Source organism: Leopardus geoffroyi, chromosome C1 (assembly GCF_018350155.1).
Source record: "Leopardus geoffroyi isolate Oge1 chromosome C1, O.geoffroyi_Oge1_pat1.0, whole genome shotgun sequence".
NCBI classification, from domain to species: Eukaryota; Metazoa; Chordata; class Mammalia; order Carnivora; family Felidae; genus Leopardus; species Leopardus geoffroyi.
In genome coordinates this window covers 98,504,187-98,518,525 of record NC_059328.1, presented here as the reverse complement: position 1 = coordinate 98,518,525, position 14,339 = coordinate 98,504,187, and the positions used below count along the sequence as shown (strand labels likewise).

General features: G+C 43.3%; 1 long non-coding RNA gene across 1 annotated transcript in view; it reads right to left on the bottom strand.

The window, feature by feature from the left end:
- Nucleotides 1-4,934: 4,934 nt before the first annotated feature.
- The window catches only part of LOC123598512, a 38,372-nt gene continuing 28,967 nt past the window's right edge, over nucleotides 4,935-14,339 (bottom strand). The window contains exon 3 of the long non-coding RNA XR_006712658.1: nucleotides 4,935-5,127. This is a non-coding gene — a long non-coding RNA (uncharacterized LOC123598512). The remainder of the gene's footprint in view (nucleotides 5,128-14,339) is intronic.

The following is a 14,339-nucleotide window of genomic DNA, read 5'->3' as shown; positions in this document are numbered from 1 at the left end:
GGAGGGGACAGGCATAATTTCCCTAATCGCACGTTTGCTGATCACAAACGTGATCACAAACGTTTGCGGGGGAGGTAGAGACACAGCCATCCACATTGTGCGAGATGAAGCGCACGCACGGAGTTCCATTCCCGCTTCCTGGAAGGCAGGCAGGCTTCTTTTTTGGTTTGAATTCCCAAGAGAAGCGGCTATTTTGAAACCAGCCTCGGGGATAGGAAGATAGCTGGCCATTCCCATTGTCCAAAAAGAGAGTGAGAATATCCAGAAGGTGAGAGGCCCTCTGTGGCTAGTTGGAACACATTCTTTAAGTTTTATGTTAAAGTTGATTCTTTTCCCATACTATTTCCATAATGTTCCGTTTCGTTATTTATTTTTCCATGAAAAGCTATCCTCCTATACTCTACTATGTGTGACTCTCAAGGCTTATTCAAAAATCTTGGGGAAAAAAAACAGAGAACTACCCCCTCCCCCCCGCCCCCCGGACCCCGCCAAGCATGTTATGCGTGTCCAGTAACCTGAAACCCGATACAAAACTGTAGCTTTGCGTTAGTTAAGTTTGTCTCCAACACTCAACATCCCCTCCACCCACACAACAACACACACACACTTTGCCGCCTCTCTCCCCACCTTGGTACTCCCTGAGCTTTCCTGGCAGCCTGGGAGCAGCACAACCCACATGCCCCCTTCCTGAGCAGCCCCGGTGCCCCAGTTGGCCTCTTGCCCCGTCACACAATTTCTCGAACAATTGCAGATGGATGCGTTAATGGCTGTTAATGGAAAATAACAATGACAAGGCTTTACATATGTACACAATGAAATAACTTTTCCAAGTGATGGACACTTTTCAAAACGTTTATGTTTGTTATTTCACCTGGTGATGTTTTTGATATTGCCTCCTCAGTTAGGTAGGGCTGAGATTTTCTTCTCCGTTTTGTGGATGAGGAAACTCGATGAGGTTCTTTGAGTTGAATTGTCCGGCCCAAAGTTACAGAGCTAGAAAGATGGGGAGTTGGGACTTGATCAGAGTGTTCCGGAACCTAGTTCCCACACTGGCCGGACAATTGCTCTGTCAGCCTGTGTGTGCCCTTTTTGAAGAGAACAGCTGGAATAGGCAATGCCTTAATTATTTCTCAAGGCAAAGACATGCTAGAACCATCGGGGTGCTTCTTTATAGAGCAGATTCTTAAAAAGCTCCACCCTAGACTTACTGAATCTGAATATTGGAGACTGGCCCAGAAACCTGTAATTTAACATCTTAATTTCTAGGACAATTCTTAGGCACACTAATGTCTCAGAACCTTTTCCTTGAGCCAAAGAACTAGATTTATTTTTTTAATGTTTACTATTTATTTTTGAGAGAGAGACACAGAGTGGGAACAGGGGAGGGGCAGAGAGAGAGAGACACACACACAGAATCCGAAGAAGGCTCCAGGCTCCGAGCTGTCAGCACAGAGCCTGACACGGGGCTCGAACTCACGAACCGCGAGATCATGACCTGAGCTGAAGTCAGAAGCTTAACCGATGGAGCCACCCAGGTGCCCCAAAAGAACTAGATTTCTAATTCAGATTTCAAAGAAAGAAAGATCAAAGAACTATTTGAGAAACAGAAACTCATGTTGAATGCCATTAACACTTCCTTTTTTAGAAAGTTTATCCATTTAGAGAGAGAGAGTGAGTGGGGGAGGGGCAGAGAGAGAGAGAGAGAGAGAGAGAGAGAATCCCAAGCAGACTTCCTGCTGTCAGCGCAGAGCCCAGCGCCAGCTCGAACCCACGAGCCGTGACAACCACCAAAATCAAGAGTCAGACGCTTAACCGACAGTCACCAAGGCGCCCCACCATCAACACTTTGTGAGCACACACCTACTGTGTGGTAGTCTGCACACTACACAATGGCAGACTCTGCTTAAGAGATGTTCCACCCCCCCACCCGCCACTTCAAGGCTGCTCTGTTACAACCAGAAGCACCCACTGCAGTCTGAAGGGAGGGGCATGTCTTAGGCTTCTTTCTGTCATGTCTCCTCTGTCTCCATGTTCTGCTTGATATTGTTAAACTCACAAAGGAAAAGAAAATGCAAAAGAGTACTGGGAAAACACCCTTTTCCTTCCTTTCAAGAACATTTTTCTCCACCATTTTGCAAGAATAATCCATTATTATCAAGGACCAAAGCCCCACTGTGGCTACATTCGTGTAAAATGCAAAAACATCTGGATAATTGATTGACTTTTTCTCTTTTTTATTTGAATGTGCTGCATTGTGTACAACCAGCCTGTGTGTTCCCCCATGGGAACTGCTGAGGATATAAATCCATCCCTCAGCTCTTTAATTAAAGTTACGAAAACATCAAGAGGGTCTCACCCTTGTAAACACAAGGAGCCTTTCCAGGAAATAGCTCTGCCTCTTGTGTTAACAGATGTCATGGGGCAGTTGGGTGGGAGAGTGTTGTTTTAAAATTCTCAATCTGCCTCAGAAGAGTTTTTTCCTTAGATGGTTCCTGGATAGCATCACATGCTTTTCTCCTTTCCACTCTCACATCACTTCGTGGAGCTTTTCTCTTCTGTCTCACTGCCATGGTGTGAGTGTTTATGTCCCCCCCGAAACTCATATGTTGATATCCTATGTTGAAACACCCAAGGCGATGGTGCTAGGAGCTGTGGCCTCTGAGACATGACTAGGTCATGAGAGCTGTGAGGTCATGAATGGGATCCATGCCCTTGTAAAGGAGACTCCACAGAGAGCCCTTGCACCTTCCACCATGTGAGGGCACAGCAAGAACTGGGCAACCTGCAGTCCATAAGAGACATTCCCCCAGAACCTGACCGTGCTGGCACCCTGATCTTGGACTTGCACCCTGCAGAACTGTGAGAAGTGGATTCCTGTGGTTTCTAAGCTTCCGAGCCTGTGGTATTTGTGTTATAGCTACCAGAATGGACCGAGACAGCCACCTTGAGTGTTTGTCAGGTGGACCAGAAAGAATCCAAAGGCCAGCTCCTTAGATCCATGAAAGTCATTATGGCTGATCTCCCTGGATTGAACCACATTGTTATTTGTGCCTTCTGATACTGAGATGGCGATCAGCTTTGTAGTTATACAACATTGGATGCGTCTTCCTGACTTTAAACACCTGGATGAAAAGTCAAAAATCTTTTCAGAAAATCAGGATGCTTAGCATGATGGTGACAAGGTTCCAGATACCAGACAGATTTGGTTATTGGTTTCAATGTCTTCTTGCAGGCTGCTTTGTCAATAGTAAGCAGCCTTCCAGTTGAGCATTCTTCTGTTCCAAGGAAGGGTGGCAAGCTCCTGGAAGGAAGTGTTGAGCACCTCCACCCTGGGGGGAAATCACCTCAGCACAGAGGAAACCTAAGAGAACATTTCACAGAAGCAGGCAAGTGAGAAGACTCAACATACAGGAGGCTGAACTCTTGAAGAAAAGCAATTCTGAGTTGAGCCATGGTGTAGCAACTATACCTAATATATGGCTGATGAGCAACTAAAGGGAACAGAGATAAAGGTCATTGGAACTGACTTCCTCAAAGAACTGACCTGGGAGGGCAGAGATGCCCCCATATGGATGCCAAAGTCCCTGGGATGAATACTTCCTAATACTGTGCTCAAGTCATCAAGAACCAGAGTATCCATAAGACATCAAATGATGAAAGCAAAAGCCAGTAAATAGAGTGGTATGAGAGGGTTGGCCTTCCAAAGAGGTGCTATGCCCAGAAGTTGAGAAATTGGGCCCTAGACCTGCCACCACTAATTTCCTGTTGACCCTAGGCAAGTCATTTAACATCTTTAAGCCTTGGCTTAACTCATTTGTAAGAGGAAGAGGGCTAGATTGGACGATCTCTATGGCTTCCTCTAGCTCTGACATCTAGTCCCATCTGGTTCAGGGAGGAGGGAGTTGAGGGAAGCACAGAGGCTCTAGATGATGGGTTATTGCTGCCAAAATCACCCTTTCCCCTCCCTCCTCCTGTTCTCTCATTGACATGCCCTTTATTATCTTGTTGTTGTTGATGTAGTGTTTTTTTCCCACAGAGCTCTGTGGGATAGGACAGCAGAGCACACACAGAGAAGATAGGAAAGGAGAACAGGAGTGGGAAAGGGGAGGAAGGGCCTCTCCAGGATTCCCAAAAGCCCTTGCTCTCCAGAGCTGCAGGCTGAGGAGGCGTGTCTTCCAGGCTGGGAATCTGAGAAGGTGAAGATCTCTCAACAGTCTCCAGCCCCTCCAAACTCTGCAACTTTTTCACTGATGTTCCCAGTTCCAGCACCAGATCACTGGCCATTGTTCTTCACAATGACCGCTTTCTTTCCAAGCTTCCTTGGGGGTCTGGCTCGTTCCCATAAAGGCCAAGATGCTGAATTGGGAGGATCTATAAAGTACGGTATACTTCTGGTAACAGATCATTTTTGCTACATAACAGAACATGACAAAATTTAGTGATTTAAAGCAACAACAATTTTATTTGCTCCAATCTTGTTGGTCCTTCTGGTCTGGGATGGCTTGTCTGTGGCTAAACAGTCTAGAATAGAGCTATCCAATAGAAGTGTAATACAAACCACATCTGAAATTTGAAATTTCTAGTAGCCACATTTAAAAAACCTAAAAGAAACAAGTGAAGTTTATTTTAAGTTAACACAGTATGTCCAAAATACTATTATTTCAATGTCTAATTAACATAAAAATTCTTAGTGAAATATTTTACATTCTTTCATCATACAAGTGTTTAAAGTCCAGTATGTATTTTTACACTTACAATACATTTCAATTCAGGGGCACCTGGGTGGCCCAGTCAGTTAAGCATCCAACTCTTGGTTTCAGTCCAGGTCATGATCTTGTAGTTCGTGGGTTCGAGCCCAGCATCAGGCTCTGCGCTGACAGTGTGGGGCCTGCTTGGGAGTCTCTCTCCCCCTCTCTCTGCTCCTCCCCGTCTTATACTCTCTCTCTCTCAAAATAAATAAATAAAAACTTAAAAAAACAACAATACATTTCAATTCATACTAGCCACATTTCACTAGTGGCTCAACAGCCACTGTCTAGAATCTCACTCATATGTCTATGGTGTCAGATGGGATGGCTGGAATGGCTGAGGGTTCTCTTCACATAGTATCTCATCCTCCAGATTTGTCTGCATGACAGAGGGAGAGTTCCTATTGGCAATAGAACGCCAATGCACAAGTGACTTTCAAACCCCCATCTGTTTCATGTTTGCTAAAGTCCCATCGGCCAGATTGAGACACATGAGCTAACCCCAGGGTCAGTGTGGGAGGGATTTACCTGAGGGTGTGGTTACCAGGAGGTAACTAAAGAGGAGGCCATTTCTCCCAAATCCTCAGGCTCAAGGGAAATATCCCACCACTGCTGCCAGCTTCTCCCTCCCTGCTTCTTAGAAAATTCAACACAGGGAAGGCACAAAAAAGAAAATTAAAATAATCTGTAATCCTGCTTCTTACAAACAACCAGAGATAATCCCATCTCCCACAAACAACCAGAGATAATCCCATCTCCCACAAACAACCAGAGATAATCCTATCTCCCACAAACAACCAGAGATAATCCTATCTCCCACAAACAACCAGAGATAATCCTATCTCCCACAGATACTGTTATTCCATTATTCCATTACTTTTTCAAAGCACATATATATAGTCATTTTGTAAATTGGCAATCAAATCAGGAAATACTAATGACTATCATTCTTAACATTTTCCCACATTATTAAAGATTCTTCTAAGAAGTGAATTTTAATGATTTCATAACATTCTATTGTATGGATATACCACAATCTATATAATCACTTAATGCTAAAGGATTATGTTTTTTCCTATTTTTCACACTCATAAATAATAAGAGATGGTTCACACACTTTTCATTCATTCAAGCCAATTTGTGAAGAATGGATTCCTAGAAATAGAATTTCTAGGCCAAAAAAAAAAATATCGTACATTTCAAAGTATTTGATTGACTAATAGATTCAACAAATAATTATTAAGCATGTATAATATCCAGACACTCTTAAAGGCACTGGGGATAGGGAAGTATGAAAACCAGACAAAACCCCTACTGTCATAGAGGAGGTTACCTTTCACTGGAGTGACCCTTTAATAAGGAAAGAAGTATATTACCTAGTATGTTAGAAAGTACTAAATGCTATGGAGAAAAGTAGATTGGAGATAGGGGCAGGAAGTGCCAGGGTGGGGACAAGGCTATAAATGTAAATAAGGAAGCCAACAAAGACCTCACTCATGTAATTTTGCTCCAAATATATTCTTTAGTTTCTTTCTTCAGGGTATATAAGATGAGGGGAGGGTAGGACACTGGGGAAAGTATTAAACAGGTGACCATGAAGGTCAGAGTCTAATTCATCTTCATCATAAGACTGGCCCAGACTATTCTATTTGCCTTCACCTGTGAGCAATTGTAGGATGACAACTAGACCCCAGGTAGTCAAGCTAGGGGTCCATGGGGGAGAAGTCCTATGCGTCTAGTCCTGTGGGGATACATACACAGTAGTACCCACATAACTGCTGGAAACAAACACAGTGAGGGAGATATTATGGGGGCAGTGGGGTCTTTGAGCCCCTGCCTCACCTCTTTGGTCAAGTGTTTCTTCTGATTGGCCAGAAACCTCCCAGAGGCTATAATCAGTGCCTTTTTTCTCAGAAAGCTCAGATCACAAATACATACCCTCTACCACTATCATAGCAAAGGCTTGCAAATACTGAACGTTGAGTATATATATTTGATGAAGGCATGGCAAATTAAATAATTGAGTGGATTTTTTGAGTTAAGAATAAAGAAACAGCTTTATTTGAGGAGGATAAAGAGAACTTCACTATTCACCCAGCAAGCCTGTGGCATTGAGGAGGCAGAGTGGGATTAGAAAAGTGAAAGTAGCCTCGTGAAAAAAGAACTTTGGCCCAGTTGTTATTCTACCATCGATGACTACATTCATGTCCTCGGACACAGTATTGGTTTCTAGAATTGCCATCTTTTTATCTGGACGTAGATAATACAAAGCAGTATACATCTCTGCCATTGAGCTGGGTCATAGAGGGCATCCAGAAACTTTCCTTTGCCACTACTTACAAAAGCATTCATTCATTCAACCAACAAATTTTTATGATGTGCGTGTTATATCCCAGGCATTATTCTAGGTGTTGAGAACAACTGTTCTGGGTTTCAGAGATAAACAAGAAAGACCAGTTCAGATCTACATTTTTGGGGGGAGGTAAACACACAAGTATATGAATACAACCAGGTAGTAATAGGTACTACAAAGAGAAATTTCAAAAGGGTTATGTGGGGTGCCTGAAGTTGGTTGAGCAGCCGACTCGATTTTGGCTCAGGTCATGACCTCACAGTTTGTGGGACTGAGCTGTGCTGACATCATAGAGCCTGCTTGGGATTTTCTCACCCCCCCTCTCTCTTCCCCTGCACACGCTCGCTCTCATGCTTTTTCTCTCTCTCTCAAAATAAATAAATAAACATTAAAAAAAAAAAGAAAGGGTGATATACTAGATGATGGTTTCTTCAAGTTGGGTGTTCAGGAAAGAGCTCTCTGAGGAAGTGACATTTAAGTTGAGATCTGAATGACAAGCAGGAGCCAGACATGTGGCAATGAGGGGCCACGGGGAGGCTCAAGTGCCCTGACTCATGTTCAAGAAACAGAGAGGATGCCAGAGTAACTGGAGCATAGTAGGTGATGGGAAAACGGTGTGAGATGAGGGTCAGATAAGGAAGCCCTGTAGGAGTTTGGGTATTAATCTAAAAGCCATTGAAGAGCTTTAGGTAAGACACTGCATGTCTGATTTGCGTACGAGGAATGGAGAAGGAGGTTGAAAGCAAGAGACTTCCAGCAAACAGACTACTGCTATAATCTAGGTGAGAGACAGAAGAAGAATTTGGCCAGTGGTAGTGGAAAAGAAAGAAGTGGGGACTGATTTTGCTATATTTTTCAGCAAGCTTCTGACAGATAAGACGTTGGCTTGCATTAGTGGATGAATGCTGAGACCATTTACAGAAGTGAACACAGCTACAGGCATAGCAAGTTTTGAGGCAAAACTTAAAAAGATCTGTTTTGTCCTGGTCAGGTTGGAGAGGCCTACTAGATGTCCAATGGCGATGGTGAGTCGACAGTTGGAAATGAGCCCAGAATTTCAGGTAGAGATTGGGCTGGCAAGTCACAAATGTAAACTGGCAGGACATGGATGTGGTTCAGGGTAATCTTTTGTTAAACTCCTCTCATGAATTTGTCAAGTGATAAAACGAATGAGTAGTCGTAAGGAGAGTAAAGAACACTCACTCAGCCGCACAGAACCAGAATCATCTGTCACTTACTGAGCAAGTCGCTTCTCCGTCTGTGAAGTGGGGTCACTGGTGGTGTATACCAGGAAGGGTTGTTTTAGGACCAAAAGAACAAACATTTGCAAAAATATCCAGTACAACATAGGCCTCTTTCAGCCAAGGACTGTCTGCTCTACTCAACCTGAAAAGCCTTCTAGAAAAATGCAAGGGAAAATACAGGCACCACCTTCAGAAGGAGTCTGCCCTTGCCTCACAGGCCCTTTTGTTGACAGCTTTGGTGAAGGCAAAATCAACACTATGCAGAGCTCTCGCTTGAATCCGAAATCAGCTGCTTCTGGGGGAAAAAAAAATGGTGATGAATCTCTTGACAGCCATGCTATTTGTCAGCTGATAACATATTTTTTCCCAGATTATTAGACTTGAGCCAAGGAAGCAACAGTTAAAAACGCATTCTACAAATATTATTATTGCTTCTGAGTGGAGTTTTGTTTTACTTTTCTCTCTCTCTCTCTCTCTCTCTCTCTCTTTTTTTCTTTAAGAAAGTGCCTGCGCAGAGCCTATTTTGGGGGCTGACTTGAGTTGTTTTCCTGGCTGTGCTCCAGGGAGGTTCATAGCAAGGGTTGCTCAAGCTGCAGATAGTGGTTTTGTGGGCTATTTGTTGCTGCTTTTAAGTGCCCCGAAGACCTCTCATTCCCACGTCTTCCTAGTTCAAAAAGGAGGTGCGGGACTCCTGACCACTAACAACTCCTCTGAAATCAAGGGGTTGGGGAAGGAAGGGGGAAGGGCTACTACTTAAGTCCCTGGTCATCGGCTCCCATCTCATGACAGTGGCAATTGTGCACTGGACCTGCTCCAGGATCCTGGTGGGAAAATCTGTAGATAAACTACCAGAGCAAACAGCACCCTTGGGGAATGTTCTTGTGGTGTTTCTGTCATAAAGGGGCCATTTGCGCTCAAGAGGTTTCCACAGAGGACACCATCCCAGCATGGTGTGTCACCAAGAGGGCACAGGGCACGGTCCTGCTGTGAACTGCCCAGGCTCTCCACACAGGAGGTGGAGGCAGGGCTGCTGCCGGAGCCACGGCAGGGCCTGGACAGCCTGTAAACAGAGACTGTTCCCTGGCCAGCTCAACGGGTGCCTACTTCTGGGTGAATAAATTAAGCCTTCACATGTCACAGATATGGCCTCTCCTAGAAGCCCCGGTACCAGCCCCCACTCTGAATTTGCTGGGAACATTATAACCTCCTCGGAGCTTCTGCCTGAATGGAGAGCATTTTCCCCCAAACTCTTTAGGAATGGGGCAGGTGAGGGGCATCTCCTGTTGGCCGCAAGTGGGGTAATAAGGAATAGGCAGGAATTCAGGAGCTTAACCAAAGCCAAGAGTCCTGGGCTCTTCTTCCTGGTAAAGCACGCTCCTCTCAAGTTCCCCTGATTTCACCAACGTTTCGTCAAGAACGCAGAATTACTGCCCCAGTTAATCCCATGAATGATATAGGTCCTGACCCATTCACACACAGGAAGGGAAGGAACTCCTCACCTTAGATTTCTACACCCTATGTTGCCCTGGGCAAGCCTCCCTGACCGCAGGGAATGGGGGAGGTTTCCGTTCTGGGACTGGATCCGACTCTGGGTGTCTCTGAGCAAACTTCATTCAGTTATTCAACAGATATAGACTAAGCTTCTTGCAAGTGCCAGAGATTTCCTGGAGGCAGTAATCCAAAGGCAATCTGCCTCCCGGGTTCATGGGTTAATGAAACACACAAATAAATAGCACCTCCCCGAGCCTCAGTTTTCCTACTGATGAAGTGTGGATGACAACAACAACATGAAAACACTGTAAACAACCAGCAGCAGATGAGTGCAACACTAGATTACGGTGTAAGCAGTGAAAACAGATGAGCTAGAACTACATTTGTCAATAGGGATGAGTAAGTGAAGTGAAAAAAGCACATTGGAGAAGGATACGTTTGCACGATCATTCATATAAGGGTTTAAAACACGCAAAACAGTAATAGATTATAAATACATTCCTTTGTAATGCTTTGTAATAAAAGCAAGAAATTATGCATGGGAATGCTATGTCAAATTTAGAAAAACTATTACCCCTGGGGAGGGAGATGCACTGGAAGGTACACTCAGGACTTTGCCAGAAGGTACGCTCAGGAGTTTCCATTGAACCTGAAATGTTTTATCCTTTCAATGAGCTGGTAGGTACCTGCGTGTTTGTTATATTACTTACGTTTTTGGTCTGCCCGAAATATATAGAAATAAACTAATTTAATACTACATTGAACTCATAAAAATAATTAATTTTTAAATCCCTATAATCAGTCAATTCTATGGTATGGAGAACCCAAACAACAGATAACCCTAAGCATATCTATTTGGGTATGGAACACCCCATTTGATTTCTGAGGAAAGGAAGATAAAAGCCTTCATTTGCTGATTTGTATTGATAATTATTATTATCAACATTTATCGAGTGCTTACTATGTGCCAGGCACACAATACAGCATCACTAAGGACTTTACATGCATTATTAGCATTTTAAGAGAGAGGTCGCTGAAGCTCATTGAAGTTAAGGAACTTGCCGACCTCACGAGACCATACATAGGGGATTCAGAATTCAAACCCAGGTCGCTTTGCCTGAGTATGCAGCAGTGGAGAAGTTGTAACTGGGAAGTAACTCCTCGGCAACTTGACACATTTCCCAATTCATTGATTGACATCAGCCAGGTCCCTCACCCACCCTGTCTATCCCAGCTTTCCCTCACTGCCTGGAATATGAGGATAGTAACAATCAGCTTCCTCCTGAATGGACCTTCTAACTGAAAGTGGCGAACAAGTAGACGGTGGCTGGATGATGCATGCATGGGACATAAATGGCAAATAAATGGGTGGTTGCTAGGTGGGTGGGTAATGGGTTGTGTACCGTAGAATCGTAGATGGGAGGCAGGTGGTAGGTACACGATGACTGGGTGATGAATGGCTGATGGTGAGATGATGGATGGCTACATCATAGAAGATGGTCACGTAAAAGGTGAAGGGTACATGGTAGATGGAGGAGAGATGAAAGCTGGGTGTTAGGCAGTGAGTGGTGTATGGTTAACGGATGGTTCAATGTATACACGGAGGACGATGGGTGGATGGCAAGTGGATGGTGAAAAGATGATGAATGCAAATGGATTTTGAATGAATATGATAGTGAATAATGGATGTGGGGGAAGAAAGAAAATGTTCAGACCTCTCTGTGGGCCTCGGACTGAGCAAGGGCCACACAGGTACCTACAGTGGTGAGGTTCAGTGCAAGTCTCCTGCGCGGTCCACTTTGGTACCCCTTCCATTACTCCCTCTCACGGCTGTCCCTTTGCTCAGGCTGACTCTCCCTGTGGACATTTCCACAAACAGCTCTGCAAAAGTGAGGCAGGTTCAAAAATGGCTTTTTAATTAGGCTATTACATCCCAGACTTACATCCCCAAACACTGTTTTGCCTTCTATAAATAACAAAATTTGGGTTTTGTTTACACTTAATTTCACGGATAACATATGAGTACATTTTTCAGAATAAAGCCAAATTCTTTATCAAAAATTATATACATAGCTTCAAATGCCAGGCTGACCTCCCCAGGGATAATGGTTTCCAGTTTGGTGGATATCCTAGACTTTCTCCGGTCATTCGCACACACCTGAGTGTGCCTATAAAATATGTGTGGTGGCATTTATAAAAATTGTAGGGGCGCCTGGGTGGCGCAGTCGGTTAAGCGTCCGACTTCAGCCAGGTCACGATCTCGCGGTCCGGGAGTTCGAGCCCAGCGTCAGGCTCTGGGCTGATGGCTCAGAGCCTGGAGCCTGTTTCCGATTCTGTGTCTCCCTCTCTCTCTGCCCCTCCCCCGTTCATGCTCTGTCTCTCTCTGTCCCAAAAATAAATAAACGTTGAAAAAAAAAAAATTAAAAAAAAAATTGTATCAGGCTATATCTATCAGTCTAGAACTCGCTCTTTTTTTTTTTTTTTCAACTTTTTACTATTAACCAAGCTATACAAGCACATAATTTAAAAAGTCAACTAGGACAATAAGGTTTATTAAGTCAAAGAGTGGTCCCCAGACTTCCCACTCCCATTTCTTCCTTCCCATGGGCAACCACTTGCTGATTTCCTCTGTCTGGTTCTTTCGGTACTGACTTCATACCTCTTGCTACTATATATATATATATATATATATATTTTTTTTTTTTTTTTTTTTTTTTTTTTAGTTTTAGAAATTATCAATTACTTTCCCACAGTAAAAGATGAAGTTTGGCTCCCTTTCCTCCCTCCCACTGCACCATCCCACAAGCATCCTTCCCACCCCTTCGTTCTCCCAATATACTTAGAGCACAATTTTGAATAGATCAATATTCAGGATACACAATGATAACCACTCTGCAATTCACAGCTGAGTTGTGTGCTAAGCTATAATTAAATTCCTTCCCTGCACAACTTTTTGTTTTTTCTGTATTTAATAATTTACCTTTTCCATTTTCCTTGTTTTCTAAATAACTATGATTAATGCAACAAGTTCATTGGCAACTGTTTAATTTTTCTCTCAGTATATTCAGATACTTCAGGTAGTCTGTCAATTACATTGTCTTGAAGAAGCCTCTCTGGGAGTCTTCCCACCTGCTCCTGTTTTCCTTGTAGCCAGGTGCCCCACTATTGTGGAGATCTCCCCCACAATAGTCCCGAGAATTCTTTTCGCCTTTCTCCTGTGTCCTATATTCTTTGTCTTCCTCCCGCTTAGTTTTCTCTCTCAACTTAATGAAGTACATTCTCTGGCTGCTTCCAGAGAAGGGATCTATGGAAAGCAAATTGGTTGAGAGTTTGTCTGAAATGGCTTTATTCTACACTGACCCTTGACTGATAGTTTGGTTAGGTATCAAATTCTAAGTTACAAATCACTTTGAAATGTTTGAAAGCATTACTCCACTGTCTTCGGATTTCCAATATTATTACTGAGAAATGCAAAGCCATTTTACTTCCTGATCTTGTGTATATGACCAGTTGCAAAGGACCATCTTTTTGTTTCCAATTATTGGTATGCAAAACATTAAGTATTGCACGTGCTTCCCTAGGTTTTCCAGCTTTGTCTACAATTGGATTAGGGCCAAGTGGCTAGAGTAGAAGTGACACATGTCACTTCCAAGCTAAGAAAGTTACCAACCAGTGTGCCTGGTTTGTAAAAGCCTATTTTCCCCTCCCACAACTACTTACCCCAGGAGACCCATGATCCAGGTGACATATTTATAAGGCAGAGTTGGACTACCTGAAATACTTTGCATAAATGACAAACTTCGGTTTTATTAAACCACTAAGATTTTTAAGGGCTGTATAAAAAGATGTATCTACAATCTATTATTGTTTTGCATGTTTTAAGCCTTTATATGAATGATCATTCAAATGTATCCTTCTCCAGTGTGCTTTTTTCACTTAAGTTACTTATCCCCATTGACAAATGTAGTTCTAGCTTATCTGTTTTCATTGATGTATAGAACTGTCAAGTTTATATCACAATCTAGTGATGCACTCATATGCTACTGGTCATTTACAGTATTTTCATGTTGCTGTTACCCACACTTAATCAACAGGAAAACTGAGGCTCAGGGAGGTGTACTTACCTGTGTGCCTCATTAACCCACGAACCCAGAACGCAGACTGCCTCTGGATTGCTGCCTCCAGGAAATTTCTGGCACATGCAAGAAGCTTAGTCTATCTCTGTTGATTAATTGAATGAAATGCAGACCTCCTGGTGCCTGATAAAACATTCCCTGTGGTCAGGGCGGATTGCCCAGGGCAACACACAGTGTAGAAATGTAAGGTGCGGAATTCTGAATGAAGACTTTAAAAACTCCATCTGTGATGTATATTTGGGTCTTCCTTTAGTTCTGTCAGTTTTTGCTTCATAGATATAAAAGCCCTGCTGTTAAGTGAGTACTCATTTATGATGAGGTTTTCCTGATTAAATCATAATGAAATGTTTCACATTTATCATTGTGA